The sequence below is a fragment of the Erithacus rubecula genome, assembly GCF_903797595.1.
Source record: "Erithacus rubecula genome assembly, chromosome: 2".
NCBI lineage: Eukaryota > Metazoa > Chordata > Aves > Passeriformes > Muscicapidae > Erithacus > Erithacus rubecula.
This window is the reverse complement of record NC_136685.1, coordinates 59,531,727-59,553,324: the sequence shown is the minus strand read 5'-3', so window position 1 is coordinate 59,553,324 and position 21,598 is coordinate 59,531,727. Positions and strand designations below refer to the sequence as shown.

General features: G+C 43.7%; 1 protein-coding gene across 7 annotated transcripts in view; it reads right to left on the bottom strand.

Moving 5' to 3' along the window:
* The window catches only part of HIVEP2 (HIVEP zinc finger 2), a 135,101-nt gene extending 119,184 nt beyond the window's left edge, over window positions 1-15,917 (bottom strand). For 5 of the 7 annotated variants that reach the window (XM_079330889.1, XM_079330887.1, XM_079330892.1 and 2 more), the window contains exon 1: window positions 15,477-15,917. The gene's annotated coding sequence lies outside the window, so the exon portion shown is untranslated. Of the gene's footprint in view, window positions 1-13,086; window positions 13,218-15,476 lie in introns of those variants that run through there. The other 2 variants (XM_079330890.1, XM_079330891.1) reach the window with 1 other exon arrangement.
* Between the last annotated feature and the right edge of the window lie 5,681 nt (window positions 15,918-21,598).

Sequence of the window (21,598 nt, the reverse complement as noted above, 5' to 3'; positions counted from 1 at the left end):
TCTAAGAGCCATTCGACTTTCTGAAATCTGACCACTTGGTACTGCACTCACTCAGAACAAACTTGGACAACTATTTTTAGACCCATGTCCAAGAATGAAGGAAATGCACCAACAATTTCAACTTCTGACCATACTGAGACAACTGGTGCATGGCCCAGCAGCAGCAGCACAGGGCCAGGCTGTGTAACCACCAGGCACCACTGTGCCATATCACAACAGGCTTTTTCCACATGTCTATGGCTGCCTGCTGCAATACAGCTCTGCTAAAGAACATGGAATATAACAAGGAACAGCAGTGGATTTACACACCCATCCATGTCTCAGGAGTTAATTTTCGTGTAATTGCACCTTACTGTTCCATTAGTTGACAAAGAGTATTAAGCCATCTCTGCCATGGTTTGAGGTGAGAAAGTGGAACGTGCTCTCTGCAATATCCAAATATGACCCCAATATTTTTTAAAGATATCTGTTGTATGGTGTTTTACTCATTAAACAGCTGAAACTTACAGCAGAGACAGATGCAAACTGTGACCTGGCCTCACTGACTGCACCCTTGCTACACTGATGAAAACACTCCAAAACTCCTTTCCACTCCAAAACAGACATTGGTTATGGTAGGTACAAATACAGGTGGAAAACAACTCTTAAAGTTGGCTACTTACAAAGTATCTAACACCTTCACTGACCCCCACAAACTCAGTTACACTTTTACCCTTTTAGAACCCATCCACACAATACTTTTAACAAAGCCACTACAGTATATCACTTGGGAATTCAAATTATGTACAAGGTTTTTATAATCCTTTCACTACCATTTGAAGAGTACAGGTGTAAAAGTCATTATATTGAAATTTTTTGTTGTTGAATTGTCACATCACTAAGGGAATTCTGTGAAACAATCCTACAAGCAGACAATTAAAATATCCTGTACCAATTTTATAATGAAAACAAGGCAAAGATGACAAAGTCCAAGCTGACAAAACACTTGATAGCAGGTCATTATTTATATTCAAAATATGTGTGGCAAAAAACAGAAGTGGGGGCAGGGAGGGCTTGTTTTTCACTGTGAACCTGGTGTTCAGCCTCAATACAGCAGCACACAGAATGCAGGAGGAGAGTCTGCCCATTGCTGAAGGGCACGATCCAACCACCAATGCATTGGCAGCAACTCCAGAACTTCCCAAAGGATTCCTCATCATTTTGTCCCCTCATTCACTGCACTCAGCTGCCTGATGCCATGCCCTCCTGCCCCAGCAGGACACTGCCACCAGCACTGGTCTCTTGTGCCAGGTGCCTGAGGGGTCTTCAGGCACAGGGACAAGCAGCCTCCATCCCACCCAAAAGCTACTGGAAAAATGCCACATTCCAAGAGGAACGTTCCAATTATATGGCAAGGATTGGGTTTAGGGTGAAAACATTACCCTTGAAATGGGATGATCCCATGTAGTGCAGATGTGTGTGAGTGTCCACAGAGACATAATGTGGGAGTGTATTTGTGTCTGTGCTGTGTCTATACATATTTACACACTTGTGCACATGTCAATGTATAGATAAAAATAACATGCAGACATCTAAATATATAATTATATATATATATATATATATATTCACATTAGAAGTTCATATATAAAGTGCTTTGGCCAAGTGGTACCACAACCCTGTGATTGTAACTATCTTTTATATGCAATGGCTTATGGAGATTCCTTGGGAAAAACACATTAAGTCCTGGAAGCTAAGTGGAGGAAAAGGCAAGCCCTTATTTTGTGGCTTCAAGTATTTCTATTTTATTTTTAAATGTCTAATCAAGACAAAGCAGATTTGAAACCCATGTTTAAGGACCTGAAGTCTTCCACAATAAGTAACCTAATTTCCAGAAACCATAAGCAATTGCTAAAATACTTATTTAAAACTGCTTTCATGGAAACAAAGAGAAAACACTTTAAAAATGTTAAAAATATTAAATCAACTTGACTGCTTCTGTATCCCATGAATTCAACAAGATCCTAGGCAACAATAATATTTAGAATAAATATTTTTCTTATGGGAATAGCATTTTCACTCAAATTGACCAGATGATATTAATTAAAAAAACCAAAGATTACATACAGAAAACACATCTACTGACTGGAAAACTAAACTGTGCTTCAGTGAGTACAAAGCTTGTTTAGGAAGACATTGACTTTCTCTTTTAAAGATCTTCTTACTTCTAAATTGAAAATACTTTTTCTCCCTTGCAGTACTTTGAACTAATTTCAATCAAAATTATGAAAATCTGTTCCCTAAAACTTCAGAGAGCACACCCTACTCAGTGTAAAGCACTGCACTCATACACAAATATATCCAAGGCAAATCCAGTACTGATTCCAAGTTCTGCACTTGGCCTATATGAACACCTTAAAAAAAAAGGAAGATGAAGATCGACATAAATAAATACAAACCAGTGATACAAAAATACAGTAACTTTCTACGCAATGTACCATCTGTTCCCCCAGAAAAGCATGCTGCATCAAGCCACAGGGGCTACAGCTATGAAAAGCCCTTGTGGAAGAGCCAAGTTCTGTAATGAGCAGTTTCAGAAGCTGTGGAAAACTGTACGAGCCACCCCAGTAAGGAGGCAGCTGTGACACGCTTGGGGGAATCGCCATCCCCTGCTGCGGGCTGGGGTTACAGCTGCCACAAGGTCCTCAGAGAGCTCCCCAAATGTTGCAAAGCAGGGTCAGAGGTTTACAGAGTGCCAGGAAAGCTGGGCTGTGCCGTGGAGCAAGCGCCACTCGTTTGAGGATGTGGTGTCCTGCCATGGGTTTTTACGGGAAAGTTTCGTCTCCAGAGTTACAGACACAGTAAACTGGATTTCCCCGACTGCTCCACAGACCACACCTCCACTGCTGCTGCTCCCTTCTCATGCACTGTGGATCCAGGATCAGCAAACAGAAATAGCTTCCAGAACACAGGAACAGGCACCCTAGTACAGGCTGCCCCTGAGGCTCATGGAAAGCAGGAGATGCTGTTGCATGCCAGATGCTTGCTCACTGTTGTGTGCCTTACAGCAAATGAAGTGAGCGTCTTCCAGCCACTTGGGCACAGAGGCAGAAGGAGAGACCCAGATCAAAGAAGTGCTAAGGGGTGCTTTGTTATGGTTAAGAAGGCCAAGTAAGGTGTGCAGCCCTCTCCTTCCAGCTGGCAAGGTCTCAGGCACTCAGGATCGTGCAGTAAGAATTTCCTTCTGCTGCTCCTATTGTTACTTATTACATGTGCACTAAAATCATATCCGGCCTTTCCAGGTTTTGGTTGCATTATCACACCAAACACAGGCTTCAGGGCAAGGTCTCAGTTTTGTAAACTGTGCTTAGGGAGAATTTGCTTGTGCTCCCTGCCACCATGCCCACAGCAAACGACGGAATCGCAGAGCCCTGGGCAATTAGGAGACCATACCTGGACTGGAGGGAATTCATGAGCCAACACATTATCACAGCTCTCATTAATAAAATAATAAACTGCAATTACACTGGGTTGTACACATACCTTAGGGTATGCAATAAGGAACAAATTTAGAAATGGAATATTTCCAACAACCAACAACAACTTAAACAGGCAAGGATCTTTATCAAACAATTAGGTTACTCAAGAACTACTCCAATAACTGGCCCTTTTTGCCCAGGGTTATGCATTCTAGAATCATGTCATAAGCTTTCCTTGAACTAGGCTTTTTCCTCTTCCTTTTTTATTTTGTTTGCATCATTAAAATAAAAAACCAAAAACTTCAACTCCCCTCTTATCCACCCATCAGATGAAGTGCAGGAATTTATTTTAAATTACATCCAAAACAGGGAAATGTGAAGAAAAACTCCATTATCAGGGATAACCTAACTCAGTTTGGCACTACTGGGCTACAGATGGAGGAGCAGATACACAGGGCAGGTAGAGTACACTAGAATGAACTAAAACCATGCAAACCTTTTGTATATACTGTTTTATCTGTCTTTTTATGCTGAACCATACCAGAAATAGACCCAAAAAAAAGCCCCCAAAAAGTTTGAAATTATGCCAGTTGAAGTAAGCAGACATCATTAAAAATAAATAAATAAATAAATAAATAAATAAAATAAAATAAAAAAGGACATCATACACAAACTGAAATTAAATGCAGGTTTCTCACATTTTAATAATTCCAAAACCAAATAACAGGATTTCACCAGGGAGAGAAGCACACAGGACAAGTAAGATACAGCCCCACCTCCAAGCAAGTTTCTTTTTAAGCTAGGTTAGAACTACAAATAATAACAAAAAAAAAAAAAAAAAAAAAAAAAAAAAAAAAAAAAAAAAAAAAAAAAAGCTAAAACCACAGCTCTAAGCCAGTCAGTTGCAACACCTTCACCTAAGACTTCATGCACTTTATATTCAAATCACAAGGAAAGTACCTTGGGGTACATAATGTACAATACAACACAAAACGCAATTTTTTCTGAAATACCTTATACTATCTGGCAATGGCAAGATCATTTCTGTTGAGTGCATTTCATTGTAGGTCCTCTCTGCCTGAACTATCCAGAGGCTGTTTCCTTGCAGACAATTTTCCCAACATTCTCACCTAGCGTTACTATACTCAATGAAAAGCAAACTTTGTGTGCTGAAGGTTTCCATTTATAGGCTGAGACAGTCACAAGGAGCACTACTTCAGCAGTACAAGTCCTATCTACAGCCAATGGCAAAACCCTGGCCTCATGAAAAAAATATATCAAAATCAGTAGCAACTTCCCATTCTGCACTTTTATTGGTCAGGACACAATCCAAAATGACAGGATCTTCATTATATTCACAGGAGATGGGGCAGTTCACATGGTGTCACCAAGCTGTGCCAGGCACAGTTTGGTGTCATCTTCTCAAATATGGGGCACAGATTAGAAAACTGTGAGGTGAGAGCAAGACTGAGGTTTTGTGTTGGCTCCAGAGAAAGTGAAGGCCCAGCAATAAGAGTCACGTTGGCATGATGCAAGTGCCTTTTAGACAGCTTTGCTTTCCATCACCTATTTGCACAGATAGCCTGCTCATGGAGTGACTTTCCAGCCACTTCCCTACAACTGCAAGAGCTGGCACCACTAGTTCAGCTGCAGTGTCATGGTGGGCATCCCACCAGAGGAGCAAGGCTCAGCAAGAACCATGCACAAGGGAAATGCCAGGCACCATCCATGGCAGGGCCTGGGGAATGACCCTCTCCCCTTCCAAGCAGGCTGAGAGTGATGTGAATATGTCCCCCAGAAACACGAGGATGTAAAAGGAATTCAAAGTGCTTCAGCTTAAAGGCAAACATCTTTATGGGCCAACAAGACATGACCTTGGCTGAGTCAGTCACAAGCAGCTAAATGGGGCCATGCTCACTTGCTGATCCTGCTGCATCCTCCTAGCAGCAGAGCACCAGGAGCAGTGGATAACATTTTAGAAAAATACCCTGGGCAGTCCTCATTGAGAACTTCAGATTAAGATTTTTAAAAAGATTTTTTACCTTTTCAACACCATGTGGCTGTGTATGCGCATCTATATAGATATTTGTGAAATAAATGCTAACAGTCATACATAAATAATTCAAATTAATTTATTTATTTAAAATATTTTCTTTGACAGTTAACCAACAGCAGAAGTTGAACCAACATAGAATCCAGGACAAATCTTCCTCCCAGTGACAACAAGCCAGACCTCCAACCATGAGCTCTCATGAAATTATTCCAGGTATATGGTACTATGAAGGAGACAGAACATGACTAGAGATAAAAGTTACAATCACATATACATACATGAGTCTTGATGTATATACTTACACACGCATTCTTAAATATTTCTTCACACAATGTTGCAAACTCCCTCCATTTTCTGCTCTAATATATTCATTTTTATGGAAAAGCATCAAAGCAGGAGCCAAAAAAATGCATTTTTGGCTGAGATAAAAGACATGTATATTCCCATCACCTGCATGAGACAATGTCTGAATTAGGCAAGGAAACTAAAACACAGCTCTCAGTTCTCTAGTGTGTGAATCTGTAAACAGTCATCAAATGTATTTATTACACTTTTGGCTCACCAGACAACCCACTTGACTGAGAAAAAGAGTCGAAATTAGTTTCATTTATTCCCCTGCTTGCTAGTTAAGTGGGTTGAACTGGGATCAAATGATACTGCAAATAAATTAAATCAAAACCATGCATAAGCAAATGTAAAAACAAATACCTTCAAGCACCGAGCAAGACAAGAAGCACCATATTCTGTGCGCAAGGCATCTGTGGAGATGTCAAAGTTGGAAGTTAGAGTATCTTACAATAGTGTCCTTGAATGTGCCTTCAATAGGACCTTAGTTACTTATTGACACATGCTTGTACAACTTGAGACTGGACAGGTTTACTAAAGACTGTATTACTAAAATTCTGTAGGTTAGAGGGACACCAATGTGATTAAAAATAACTTCCGGTAGGCAATTATAATCCACTGTCAGTCACATTCAAACCTCTCCACTTCATCTTATTGATCTTCCCTTCTAAGCCTCATCCTCAACCACCATACATCCAAAATTGTGTATTTAACATGCCTGTTTTCTTCCATAACTAATAAGACTGTGAGTGAGAAAGAAAATTAAAAGGTTTCTCTCATATTAATTCCATTTGTGGAAAATATGCTGCACTGAACTTTTGGAGAGCTGTGCATAAAGGAACTCCATCATCCCATGTGTCTTTCTCTTTCCTGCCATGCACAGGGTGATCTGAGGAGCAAGGGAAAGAAAGTCAGGATACATCTACTGCAAGCTACTTCACAGTTCCTACAGAAGAATGAGCAAAGACCCCAGATACACGACTATAAAGCATCACACAAAGGACATAGACCAAAACTAAAGCAAAGATTCTTCCTGTACACTCATCTTTTCCAAGTGAACGTGTCCAGTTCAGCCTCCCATCATGGAGGGTTCAGGTTCACCAGCCTAGGATGAGGAAATCTGCACAACCCAGACAAAACAAGCATTTCCAAGGTGACATGCAAAAGCATCTCATCCTTGCTCCAAAAGAAAAATCTGGAAAGCCTGACATGCTTCCATTCCGTTCTCCAAAACTTTCTCACTTCTCCTTCAAGCCTGTTCATAAACGTTAAGATGCAGAGTGGTTAAATTTTTTTCCATGAAGAGATCACTGATTTAATAGAATCACTGAACAACTGTATGAGCCGAGCTAAAAAACAAAGCAGAGAAAATGAACGTATTGTAGGCATCCTTTTGCCTCCCCACATTTTACAGACCAAAGTCCTGTCAGGCCAAAGAAAGGTGCTGTCATACTACCCTATATTAGTTCCAATTTACAACCTTACTTGCTTAGAAAAAAACAGCTGACTCAAAATTGCTCCACTAATCACTCCAAATGCGTGGCTGACTATGAAGTTCCTCACCAATAATTAACATTACTCACTACAATTAATTCGGTCAAAGATGAGCACAATTTGTGTATTTCATTAGTAATTAGGTAAATCAGAGATTAAAAATATGTGGCATATCAAACATGATAGATAACTTACTGGACCAACTCCACTGTCCTCTTGATCCCTACATTTTCCATCATAAAAACCAACTGCAAAGGTAGCAACACTGTATTTGGCATCACTCTAGCTCTAAAACAAATACTTTTCTGTCAGTTTGTATTTCACTAACACCATTTCCTCCTAAGCGTGTTATATAAACTCCTACCCTTAAATTTATTACAAATTTCTTAAGAAATTTCTTCAGATGTATCAGTAACATCCTGCTAAGCCTGTATCAAAATTCAGCTGTATCTCACAAATTAAATATGTGTAGCTTATCCATTATTTAAACCTTAAGAAATAAAACATTCGAGCCAAGCAGCCCTGTGAAAACATTCACTAACTTTTAAAGGGATTTTGCTACTGTTGCAGGACCAAGCATAAAATAATGGAACAGACTGCAAGTTTTGTTTGACAGAAATTTACTAGGAATGTAGGAAGAAATTAAATTCACACACCTTTGAAGAGATTTTAAAACAAAATCTCTTTACTCAGAGCCTAATATTACAGCCTCACCTGGTGATCAGAACAGATTATCATATCAAGACAGAAGCAAGATGTCCAACCTTATAGTCTTGTAGCTGATAGTTTAATCCTATTTTCACCAAACTAGAAACTTTTATTGACTTACACAGGACAGGGAATTTGGCTGTAGGAGTCTATGAATGTCCTGCCAAAAATAAACACCTTTTTCACTAAAGAACTATTTTATTTCAGACAAATGCACCTAAAAGGTTTTTCATAAGCAGTTTCAGAAATTGCATTCATTAACACAACTGATTTTAAATGCAAAAAAGTCAAAATTTGTCTATTTCTGTCGTTACAGAAGACCATGAATTGCATTTTATCTTCTTTTCTAAGACATTAACAGAACAGTTGTAGAAATTCAGCTCTCAAGATGAATCAGTTTCAGTGTCACACAGGACTCAGTTGAACACTGTCAGCGTGCAGAGGTGTAAGTGAACCAGGGCCTGCCCTGCACTCTAGGGCGTCTCTTTTTCATTGCTAATGCTTGTGCAGAAAGAAAAAATCACACCCAGTCCTCACAAAAAATTGACAACAGTTAAGAGCAAATGAAGATTTTATTTTTCAGCCAACTGAACTATTTATTTTAGCTGTCTTTGAGAGACAAGGAACATAAAACTCCCCATACTTCTAGAACTTTTGTAAGCAGACTACACTCAAAATGAACTACACTGACCTATGAAGATGGCTAATAGATGCCAGCAACTCACATCTCTGTTGAATACTGACTTTGGTCTAAACTAAATAGTTTTTGCTCTAACTAAATAGTGTCAGGTCTTGTTGTCAAGGAAGGGTAACCTTGATTATTATTTCGTACTATTCTCTCTTGACACACTACACGTTTTCTTTTAATGTAAGCCAGAAACACAAAATACAGAGAACTGGGACATTTATCTTATTTAAACAAACAAAAATGACAAAACACACCAACACGCAAGAAAACCCCACTGTCTAATAAGACTAATTCTGTAACCCTGATCCTGTGCCACTAGATTTTTTAAACTTAAGAGCTCCTTTCTGCCTAAACACAGATACTGCTCTACTGAAAAACTGCTCAAAAATACTATTATTTCAACAAAATTCTCTGATCTTATATCGTATCTTACACTGTGCAGTTAGAATTTCCTTTCAGCTTTTTATATTTCTTTAGCAATACTATTCTCTGTAGTCACAAAAGTCTAAACTTCCCCATAAATGACAAAAAACAACTTGGAATTTTTCTGCTTCATTTTTTATGAGTATTTTCTTATGAAGAGGGTCAAGCTCTACTTTACTGCATTACTTTTTAAAAGTTACCTGACACTGTAATTTCAATTCCCGTTCACTCCTCTGGTTTCCACTTTTCTATTAAACTGAACTATACATGCAAATTACCTGCTTTTCTTTGTGTGAAATTTCCAATAAACTACTACCTGAAAAAGAAACTTTCTGTAGCAGTCAAACCTTGAATTTCTCCTGTATGACACAAAAGCAGTAAGCCATGCCTTTCAAAAATACTGTACATCCTTTTCCCCCCAATTTTAACAAATTACGTAAGTAAAAGATTTTAGCCAGAGCTGCAGCAGCTAATTATGACTTACTTACATTGCAATTAAGTGAACTTACACATTTAAGAAAGGTGTATTCTATACTATTCTTTTTTGGGTGTGCAATATCAAATTTCTTGTACGTGAGTTTCCTTTTACAGATTCTGTAAGTGCATTAGGGCAGAACTATCAACAAATAGGAAAAAAAAAAGCCAAAACAAGAAAATAATTTTCTGCAAAAACACAAACTGAGGTGCAACAAAACAAACCCATGTGTACATGAAGTGGCTATAAACTCATTAACTACTACATTATTACATTTCTTGTGGTTTCCATGACATATTTAGAAAGAACTTTTCTGCTGAAACTAAGTTTACGCTGACAGCAATAGAATGTGCATAAACAAGCTCAGAAAAAAGGGATATTATCACTATACAAACTGGTCATATCAGTATAACCATGTACCAGGGGAATTTACATCAGATAATTAAATCCATATTTGTGCACTGTATTACTTTAAGAAAACCACTCAAGTGGTACATTTTTGGGTAGGTATGCCCTGAGGCTCCCATCCAGAGAAATGAAGGGGGGGGAAAACATGCACAATTTTTGCTTATTCAAGAAAGGGCGACATCCAGGTTGAAAAAACAGTAAGAGAGACATGTCCAGGGTAGAACAAGGAAATATGGAAATATAAGCAATCCTGTGACCAAAACCAGTGTGGTCAACACTCCATTGCTGTTACCCTGACATACAGAAAACAAACAGAGTGACCATTTTGCAGATGTAGAGAATGTTCCCAAAAGACAATGAAAATGAAAACAAGCACTCAGGATTCACAATACTTCCTCAGAGCAAGAAGCATCTCTTATGTTTAGACCATATCAATGATGGCAAGAATTTAATCACAAGACAATAAAAAATGCAAGAGATTTCTGACAGACAAAATTGCATATGCTACTTTGTCTTATTCTACATTGGGATTTTGAAATATTGTGTAAGATGGTTCCCTCTACCTACATCTTCTTGAACCTTTTCCATGTTCACAGCTTTGTGAGAGAGATTTCTTGGGGACAAACCTTACAGGGGACAATCTACTACAAATAAGTAGGGAGGGTAAAGCCAATTGCTTAATCTGTGAACAAAGCAGAATGGTGAAATAAGATGCCCATGTTACCTCCCACTTGCTATTTCAATAAAAAGAAAAACATTTTTAAAAACCCCAGATGTTTCCAGACATTAACATATTCTTTAATTTCACTAATTATTTCTGAACAGGGGCTTGCTACTTGGTTGTCATGGAAAAACTTCTAATATTTCTATTTACAGTGGATTTTTTTCTCTCAGGCTGTCAGACCAGCATTTTCACAACTGCTAATTTCACTTGAGAATGAAAAATATGGCCACAATGAACTGCATTTTAATATTTCCTGCTGAAATAGGGGAGCTCTTGCAAAGTCTTATAAAAATTTTTAAGCACCCAAAAGAGAAACAAGGCTGTACAAAGCTGCTATTTCCTATCAGAATGGCACAACCAGCTTGAAACTTTCATTGTTCTATCACAATTCTATGCTGCTTTATTTAAATGTAGCATCCCCAATTACCGACTGATTATGTGAAAAGTACTATTCTCCATTTTCCATCTAGCTTACACTTCCCCTTGCTGTTTTTTCACTTTTTTTAGCACCTGCTAGTTAGTCTATTGAAGGGGGGGAAATGCCAAAAAACCAAAACACCCAAGCAAACAAAAAAAAACCTCCAAAAAACAAATGGTTAAAGCACAGGAGAAAGCCAAATAATTTAATCTGTAATACTACTTCAGAGATGCTGTTTAAGAAATCTTGAAAAAAAATAACCTGCCTCTTTAAAAAAAAAAAAAAAAAGAATTTTTAAAGCAGTTTCCTCATAACTTATCGGACCTTTTTCAAACAACAAAGGTATGCAGCCTCTGCACTCAACACTCCTGTTCAACTCCCAAAAGTATTAACAATTAACTCAACATGAAGCCTTTAACCTGTAAGAATAATAATAATTATGCATTCCTCCTGCTTGGAGGACCAATAATTTAAAACCACATACCGACAGTTGAGGTAAAATGGATAAAACATTTTCTCTTTACCCTGTGTGAAGACACAAAGAAGCAACTTTTCACGGGCCTGATTCATGATGGGACCCAAGACAGAGGAAGTCAGTACTCAGCTCTGGCAATTTACCTGCAATTCTTAGGCAGAATCAACTACAAGCAAGCAGTACTTGCTGAGCTCTACTTACAGAGCTGGATAGATAACTATCCATATAACAAACCACAGCTTATTATAAACCCCACCACACTCAAATTTCAGAGACAGCAAGCCATATTTCATAATCCAAGTCACTTCACTGTGACTTACACATTACCATGACTTCTATACAGGAATACTCTTAAATATCAAGCATTCTTCTCTTTGATGGGTAAGTATTGCAGTATTTCACTAAGTAAACCACTCTGCCAGGCACACAGCTCCTATATTCCCACTACCTTACCCAATATGGTTAAATTACAAAAGCAGTAACAGTAACAGTTACTACTGCCCCTGATATTGACCAGAAATGATGAGCAGAGAAACATACAAAATGGTACTCATTACTTCCACTTCTTTTTAAATGAAATTCACCTTTCTCCTTTCTTTTAAAAAAGCACCTAAATAAATGAATGAGCAAAGAAGTTTGGCAAAATGCTCAACAATAAATGTCCTGCTTTTAAAATGTCCAGCTTAGTTACAAACATGCAGACCAGGGTCATAAATTAGCTCACACAACTGAACACAGCCGGTGGTATTAGAAATAGTTAAAAGTCAAAAAAAGAATAGCCTTGTAGGGTGCCACCACATAAACTAAACATGATATACTGCCAAACACTCAAGTAGACACATGTACCATTATTCAGCAAGGACCACATGAATGCATATGGCTCTCTGTTTTGTCTTCATAGTAACAAGAAGGTTTGTAAACAGATCTCACATATGAGGCAATCTAGTCACTTGAGAATCTAATAATCTGCCTTTATAAAGAAGCATTCTGCACTGTTGCCACACAATTGGACATAGATACACAATTAAAAGTCATCTACATTTGTGCTTTGGGACAAATGCTGCTCAATTCCATTCTAATACATAGCAGTGAGGTTTTAAGAAGTTACCTCAGACAGAATGCATAGAACTGCTATGCCCAACAGCCATTGGAAAATAACACAAAAAAATCAACACAACAGACTACAAAACGCTAAAAATGCAGATTGTTCTATCAACAAAATTAATGACACACTGACTTCATACCATATCACTACTGCCTTTGCACAGCTGAAATCTAAAATACATTTGTAGATTATAGCAGTAACTTCTTAAAACTCACATGAAAAAACCTTCTCAGCCTATTCTACAACACTTAAATTTTTTGAGACATGAGACGAAGGAAAAAAAAAATGAAGAAAGTTTCAGATAAGCCGTACCTGAAGTTTCAGAAATATCTCCTGAGTGGAAGGATCAGGAAAGATTTAGCATTTAAGCGTAAATAAATATAACCCCAGGTTACACAGCATCTATCTAAATATGTCCTCCTGCTGCAAATCTAACAGGCAGAGACTCTCCTATCTTTGAAAAACAGATGCACTTTTTCAGCATGTCTGTATATCATCTTCACTATCAAAATATTGAGGATTCCACACCATGTCCTGATAACCTGAGGATCAAATTCCTCCGGTAGTCAGTGGCAATCCACAACAACAACAGAATTTAAAACTGGGCCCACTGAATTTGTACCTCGTTAGACCAGTAGTTCCTTTAATCTTGTAATTACTCTAATTACCCGGTGTCCCCAGAACTGCTGATGGTGATGACCGGAGCCCCCTTGCGCTGGGAGCCGCACGAACACAAGCCTGCACCCGCAGCTCCGGCGGGAGAGAAACACAGAGCTAGCCAGCAATGCTTCTCTTTTGCCACCCCGACCACTTTGTTTATTTCTTTCGTAATAACGCTCAGTATAAATTCATTAGAAAAATAAAGAAAAAGTGACACTCTTGACTAAGGCAGCACAAAATGTTTAGTGCCCCCCTCCATTATTTAATAATGTACAAACCCAGACAGGTTTAATATTAAAGTAAGCTTCACTTTAAAATGAGAGAAGGGAAACTATTTAGCTAAATATTTCGGCTGAAACTCACTGGTATTTCGATTACTTTAGTTTAAAAAGGTTTTTAAGAATTATTGCCTAAAAAACCCCAGCTCTTTAGTGTTTCCACAGAAGTTTCATTTCTGCAACTATCATATATAAAAAAAAATAAATAAACCTCGAAAAAAAAAAAAAGTTTGACTATTAGTGCCAACTAATAAGAAAAACAGAACCCTTTTCCGGGAAATTAAGCTGTGAGGAGGTTTATCGTTGTCCCGGGGCGAGCCCCGGCCGCCTGCCCACGGAGACAAGCCGTGCTGGCCGGGACCCCGGGCCAGGCGCGCTGGGGCGGCGGGGCCTCCCGCGGCCGGCGCTCCCGGGGACACCCAGCCCCGCAGCCCGGACACCTCCGCCCTGCGTGCCCTCGGCCCCGGGCTCCCTCTCTCCAGGGGAGGGCCGTGCGGCGCGCCAGCCCCCGGCAGGAAGGTCGGGGCGGGCTGCGGGGCATGACCCGGGATAACCCGGGGCTTTCCCCCGCCTCTCCCGCGCCGCTTGACCCCGGCGGCGGGGACACGGCGGGGCCGCGGCGGGGCAGCTCGCCGCCCCTGCCCGTCTCCCGGCGCGGTGCCGGCGTGCGGCGGTGTATCCTATGCGATATCCTATGCGACAGGCGCGGACGTGCCGCTTACATAATCCCCGCCGGCCGCACACGTACCCCGCATTACATAAGGGATCGTGCCCCCGCCGGCCCCCGCGGCAGCCCCGCCGGCGGGCGGGGGGACAGAGGGAGGGAGAAAGGGAGGGACCCGGCGGCGGCCCCGGCCGAGCCCCTCGTTAACCCCCTTCCTGTGGCGTTTACACGTCATGGAACATTCCCGGAACGGGCCAACGTCCCACCCACTTCAGGGAACAGTCACCGCGGCGCAGCGCGCACACGCACTCTGGCACACGCACCCCACCGCGGTGCCGGGTGTCCCCGCACACGCACGCATTTCCCCCGTGTCCGGCACCCCCGCGGGGACGCGCTGGCGGCCGGGGCACATCCCCTCCCTCCCTCCGTCCCTCCCTCCGCCGCCTCCAGCGCCCTGCCCTCCGCCGCGCCGGGTGGCCCCGGGCGCTCCCCCTGCCTCCGTGCCCCCCCATCCGCTCCCGGGGCGCCGGAGGCCGCGGTGAGAGCCCCGTCGGGCCGGCCCCCCCGCGGGCGCCTCTCGCCGGCGGTGACCATGCCCATTCCCCGCCGCAGGAGGGGATTACGCAAGGCAGCCTTCTCCTCATCTGCATACACTTACAAGCCGGGTATTCCCCACATTTCCTAATGGCGTGTCACCGACAAAGGCCTGTCCCCGCCGTGTCCCCCTCCTGCGCCGGCTCAGCTGGAAGGGCCGCCGGCCGTGGTGCCCTGGGGACGGTGCCGGTGCTTGCCAGCGCACGGAGCCGCCGCCACAGAGGTGACTTACCGGTCCGGCGGTTTCACAGCCCCGCCGGCTTCCCCCGCCGGCGCCCTCCCGCCGCCTTGCCCTCCATTTACCCCCGCAGCCCCGGGCGGCGCTCGGAGCGCCGGCCGCAGACCCCCCGCTCCGCGGAGCGCCCTGCGTGCCGCGGCCCGACCCCAGCCCCGCGGCGCCCGCACCGAGCCCCGCCGCCCGGCGCGGCTGTCAGCTGCTGCCGGTGACAGGGGGCGAGCGGCGGGCGGGGAGGAGGGGGCTGCCCGCAGCAGCCCGTGCCGCTCACCTGGGAAATCACCGAGGAGGAAGGAGGGAAGCCCTCCCGGTGCCCTTGTTGTTGTTGTTGCTGCTGCTGCTGATCCCGCCGGGCGCTCGTGTTGCTCCTTTGCTAAGGGCTCGCCCGGAGTGAGGCGGCTCGCGGTGCTTCTTTATATATAAAGACAGACAGAGATATTCCAGCGGCCAAGGGGCGCCCGCTTCACGCGTTTATCTTAAGGCAGGTCATTCCTCTCCCTCTTTTTGGAAAGACTCATCACCATCTCCCTGACAGTGGCGGAGGGGCTGGTGTTGCACGGGGGAGAGGCGGAGGCCCGGGAGCCGCAGCCCGCCCTGGCCGCGGCGGGAGGGAGCGCTCCGCGCTGCAGGCGGCTCCGCCGGGCTATTCCTGGCACCACTTCCCAGAACAGAAGTTACAGGGCGGCGAGCGCGGGGAGCGCGCCGCCCGTGACGTCACCGGGTCCCCCCGCGCGGCAGCGGGAGCGCTCCCGGGCGCGGTGCTGGGCGCTGCCCGCCCTGGGAGCTGCGCGGGGCGGGAGCCGCGGGAGCTCCGCGCCGGGGAGGGAGGGGGGGAGAGAGGGAGGGCGCGCACCGAGGAGGCAGGGCCTCGCAGGGCGAAGCCGCGGCCTCTCCCCGCCGGCGGAGATCGCCGCTCCCCTCCCCCTCCCCGCCGAGGGAACTCCCAGGAGAGCCAGTCCCGGCTTGCCGTGCGCAAGCCGCGCGTCCTCCCGGCCTGAGAATTTCCTCCGAGGACGCGGGATCCTCCTGCTCCCTCCGCTTCCTTGCTCTCCCTCCCCCGGCCCCTCCGCCCCCTCGCTCTCGCCGGGCCGAGATCACGTTATCTGTCAGGGAGAACAATACACCGCCGGGGCTCCCCGAGCCGGTTGCGGCTCCGCGCCCGAGCCCGGTGTCCCCCGGGCGGGGACCACCGCGACCGTCGCTCACCCCAGGGCACGTGGCGGCGGAGGAGGGGGCGCGCACCAGGCCGGCCGGCGGGGCTCGCCGCCGCCCCGGAGGGCAAGGAGCCCGCCCGCCGCCCCGGGCTCTGCCGCCCCAGGCTGTGCCGCAGACATACGCATTTATTGCAACACCGCTGCCGGCAGCGGAGCGGAGCGCCGGCCCCGGGAGCGGCCCGCGGGGACACGGGCAGCCGCCGCACCGCGCCGGGTAACGGGGCTCGCATCCCCCCCGCCGCCGCTCACGGGCCGCCCGCGGCCAATGGGGACCCGCAGCGCCCGGGGCCGGCCGGGCCGGGGCAGAGCGGCGCTGCAGCGGGAATGCCCTCCGGCCGCGAGAGGCGGTGCTCGTGCTTCCCTGAGACATCCCACCGCCCTCCCGCGGTGCTCGGGCACCCACCACGGGTATTCGGAACCTTCGCCGAAGCAGGACCCGGCCCTGGTCCCGCTCCGGCACACGCCCCGGTCCTGCCGCTCACACTGTCTTTGAGTTAGTCAAGCCTGAGCGCGATTCCGGGGAACAGCGTTTGTATTCCTGAGATTTGCCACGGCTGCTCGGAGAGTGAAGCTCAGCCGGCTGGTTCCCTCTCCCGGCCGCTCCAGCAGCGCGGGGGTCTCTTGCCTGGCCTCGCCTGGTTTGGCTTTGCGGTGACACCGGCGCCCGCTGGGTTTTTGACAGCAGGTCTTCCCTTACTTTTCAGAGCAAATTTTCATTTGGGGAATCCGTTCAGCCGCGTTTTCAGGCTACTGGAAGTTGATTCGAAGTGATGCCAACTCGCAGCAGGGTCACGGTGACATCAAAAGTCATACTGGCATCTGAGAGTATTCTTTTGACTGAAATCAAGAAAAAAATCAGCTTCATGGACGAAAAAGTTTTTACATAAATCCTGAAAGCAGTGGTTCTTATGGCAGATACCACAGTAAATAAAAACATTATTTAAAAAAAAAATTATTTAGAAAAAAACATTAGTAATTTTATTAGCTAAGAATTTTAAGTTGTTCCTACATCTTTTAGGGACTAATAACAATTCAGTGCTCACAGTTGGCAATACAGGGACATAGAAGGGCATAGAATCTATTAATAAAAATCTTCTTGTGTTACTGTGCTACTGTGGTCCTTGGCCCTTGTTAATTTTGTTGATCTCTGAGTCAGGTTCCTAAGTGCTTAATTTTGCTCAATCCAGGAAGTGCAGGAGAGTCTTGGGATTTCTTGGGGTTTCCCTCAAGTTGTATAGACATGTGACCATACTTTCATGATAAATTATGACTTCTTTTACAAAAAACGCTTGCTCCTACAAGCATGGTCAATACTGAGAGGGCTAAACAAAGGGGGTTTTGCTCCTTGTTAGGTCCATGAGCATGTCTGTCTTTGTTTTCCTGATTTTGGTGTAAGTGACACTGTCATTCCTGACACTGAGTATTGTTTGACTGGAATTATTCTGTCTGAGCAAACATATTGACTTTGGGCTTGCGATCTTTATTTGATGTCATGTCAGAATAAGTCAATAGGAAATGGGAGTGCTTAGAATTTGTTTCAGATTGAGGTTTTCCCATTTTGCTGTTTTCTACACTAGCAGCATTTATCTCAGCCCCCAAATGATGGCTGCCAGTATCTTCCCCTCTGGGAGACTGCAGACTCCTGACCAGCACCTTTGACTTCTTTGTGTATGCCCAGCATCATCGTCCTCTCTCCTCCCTCTTGCAAGACTTCAGAAGTTCATTTTTACTGTCACAGAGAGCAACCCATAGAAGGTACTGCAGCAAGTTTCAGTGTCCAAAATAGGAGTTTATTTACATTCAGTCTCAAAGCAAAGTAAAAAAATGATTCTCCATCATGCCTCTCAAAATAAGGATCTTTTTCCAATTATGTTGGTTACCTCAAGAATCTGTGTGTGCTTTTCCACATTGTTTTAGTATTCTTTTAGTAATACATTCAATTAGTACTGCATCTGAGCCACAGCCACTTCCTTCACTGTGGCTCTAAAAGGTATGTGCTAGAGCTACAACTCTTTGGTTGTACTTTGGTATTCCCAGGGGAGAGAGTAAAGCTACACCTGTGCTCAGAGACCCTAACTGTTGTACAAAATTTGTTTGGCTCAAGCCCCAGAGCAGGTTTTGACAAGCTGCACATCTTGCAGCTGCAAAGGTCCTTAGCTTGGATGAGATCTCCCCAGCCAAGGAGGCAAGGAGTTTTTCACAGGGCTCCTTCAGCCCTCTCCCCCTTTGTGCACAGTTGTAGGGGATTGGGTGTAACTAAGTACACACTGACCTTCATCCCTGACCAATGCCCCTTTCCCCTCCCACGGGGAGCATGAGGCAGGAGCACTGTCCCATAGGGGGACTGTGGCTGGGACGCCAGAATAGTTCTCCTCCCAAATTCCTGCCAGTGACTCCACAGGGAGCCATCAGACATTTGAATCACTTTCTCTCCCTACTCATAGCAACAACTTAATAATGATGTCCTTGCATCATACTATCCTATCATTTCCCTCTAGATTTTTTTAATGTTTACACCCAGCATTTAATAAAACTATAACTCTAACAAAGAAGAGAACTAAGGGAGCTCTCAGACGTAAGATTTACAGCTGTTATTTAAATATAGATTTTGCAGATTCATCAAAAATGAAGTCATTCTTGCCGCTTGGAAAGCACCTTGGCCATCACAGCTGCAGCTCACAGCAAACACAATGTATAATGATAATATTCAGCAATGATGTTCACAGATTATTAAACGCTATAAATTATTCTGAAAATTTGGTTTGATCTCAGAACACGCAGAATCCATCAGTTTTGTAAACTGTGCTGCTCTCAAAGTAGATAATAGAAAGCATTACATAATTTTTCTATAATACTGAAGTTGAATTGTTAAACAACCATTCATTCCCAAAATAGCTAATGATGTTAAAGCAATTCATCTTTTCTTAAGAAAAAATTACTTGATCCCCAAACCTGTACCCACAAGCTTATGACTATTCTTCACAAAGTTTTTAGAGATAGAACTGCAGCAAAAGAGACAATTCCTTTATATAGAGCATTGATACCTACCTACTGATTTCACTGTGAGCAGTGTAAAGCAAAATGGAACAAATTTATCCAATTTTCTGAAAGTCTCAGAGGGTAGGAGTGCAAAACAAAACTCGTGGTGTTATTTTGTTTAGATCCTCTTTCTTAAGATTTGATGAAGTTAGAAAATCTATGGGAAACTGCCTGTGAATGGCTTTCCTCATAAACAAATACAAGTAGTTTCCTATCACTGATGTTTAAAAGATATTGTCCTTATTTATACAGGAGCTTCCTCCCATGTTCCTTCTCTAATTTTTCTGACTGCCTGGACCGCAATGTCTCTTGCTGCCCTTGCCTACACCACTGCCTTTTCTAATGCCCTCATTACACTCAGTGCTCTTTGCGCTTAGTAGAAAAATATGCAAGACACTCAGGGCTGGCTTTCCAATGCTGGAAGAGGTGAGTATACTCCCTCTTCTGTTCTCCTCTTTGGAAGACCTGCTCTTTCTCCCCTCATCAGAGAGAGAAGGACCCTGAGCTGGGTGCTGGGCAGTGAACAGCCTGTGAGGATGAGGGTCCCGGCCACCAGTTGCTCTCAGGGACGCATGGAGAGCCTGGAGGGCACATCCAGCGGTTCTGGGGCCAGCAAGGTGGGTGAGAAGGGAGACCAAGATGGACCAGAAGAGTTGGGGAGAGTACTGAAAGGGCTGCATTTGCCTCTGACTTTGGATGTCAAATACATCACAAAATCCATTTGAAGAGCAGTACTAATTCAGGTAACTGATTTTTTTATTTTAAGAGATACCTCCCTTCTACTGACCATCTCAAGCTCTTATCAGAGATAACTAGCACCTATGAGTTTCACATATCATTTAATACCATAAAATGTATTTCCAGCCATGGCATTCCACTTTCTTATTTGTACATATTGCTTTCCTTTTGCACAAGTGCCATCTTATCATATTAGGGGAAAAAGACACTGCCAGTTCATCCTCTCAGCACCTCTTCCTATGTGTTCCTTGAATCCAGGCTGCTGTATCTTGTTTGTCTACTCTCCTACGTAAACAAGGATAATCTTTCCTCATAGGGGAGTGTGCCCATGACTCCTCCACAGAACACAAAGGAGTCACAGTGAAGCACTTCTTTATCCACAACAGCTCCAATCTCATACAGTATCAAATGGTGTGAAGGAGCACGAAGCCAAGGTGGTTAGCTTGAACAAGCCTGTGTGTAAATAACTCTGGCAGAGGGCCCAAAGGAAGGGGAGTCCTGTTTGCCTGATAATGAACAAATGGCTATATTTCCTGAAGGAAAAATATTTTTCTGCTATCTTGAGATTTCCTTAAAAAAAAAAAAAAAGTTATTTTCTTCACATAAAGTATTTCCAGATGCAGAACTAACATGCTGTGTGCATCAACAACTTGATAATAACATGTCATCACTTGACCTTGGAAGAGGGTGAAAAAATGAAAAAGGCAGAATTTTCTGAAATTATGCCCTTTCATGGGAACATTTTTTAAAAGCCCATGAATCCTGGGAAAATGTTTTTAAATAAAATTTGATTACTTTTACTCATTTTCATTTTTTTCATAGCTAATTGACTAGCTGAATAGGAAAATCTACACTGCTGACTCGAAACTCAGGCAAGGGATTATGTGCACTTTTCATGTGAGATAAATAAAGCCTGTAAGTTCTATAGCCAGGTTCTCTTTGCTTGTCCCTTTTAACATCACAATCCAATTAAATTTTTGAAAGATTTTTAGGCATTTGGAAAACAAATATATTGCCTTGCTGACAAGTGGAACATGTTACTGGTTATTTCTCTTTATATCTAAAGTATTAGCTCCTACAGATTTTGTTTGATACTAGACTCAGTTCTCCCCCTCACCCTGCCCCATTTTTTATAGGAACAACTGAAGCAAGATCCTGCCAAAAGCATGGCATGATTTAGCAACTTCTGAGTTATATATAACCTGAACTATTAAGCAACTTAATTTTCTAAAAGCTTACCTATTTATATTCCCATTTGCTCTGATAGCCTTTCATTTAGTGCTCTTCTCAAACAGGCAACTCTTTTGCATCATCTTCCAATTCAAAGAAACCTCCAGTGCTTTATGCATAGAGAATTTCATGTATGGGCTGGAGAGAGCAGAGGCACAGACCACTCTTAACA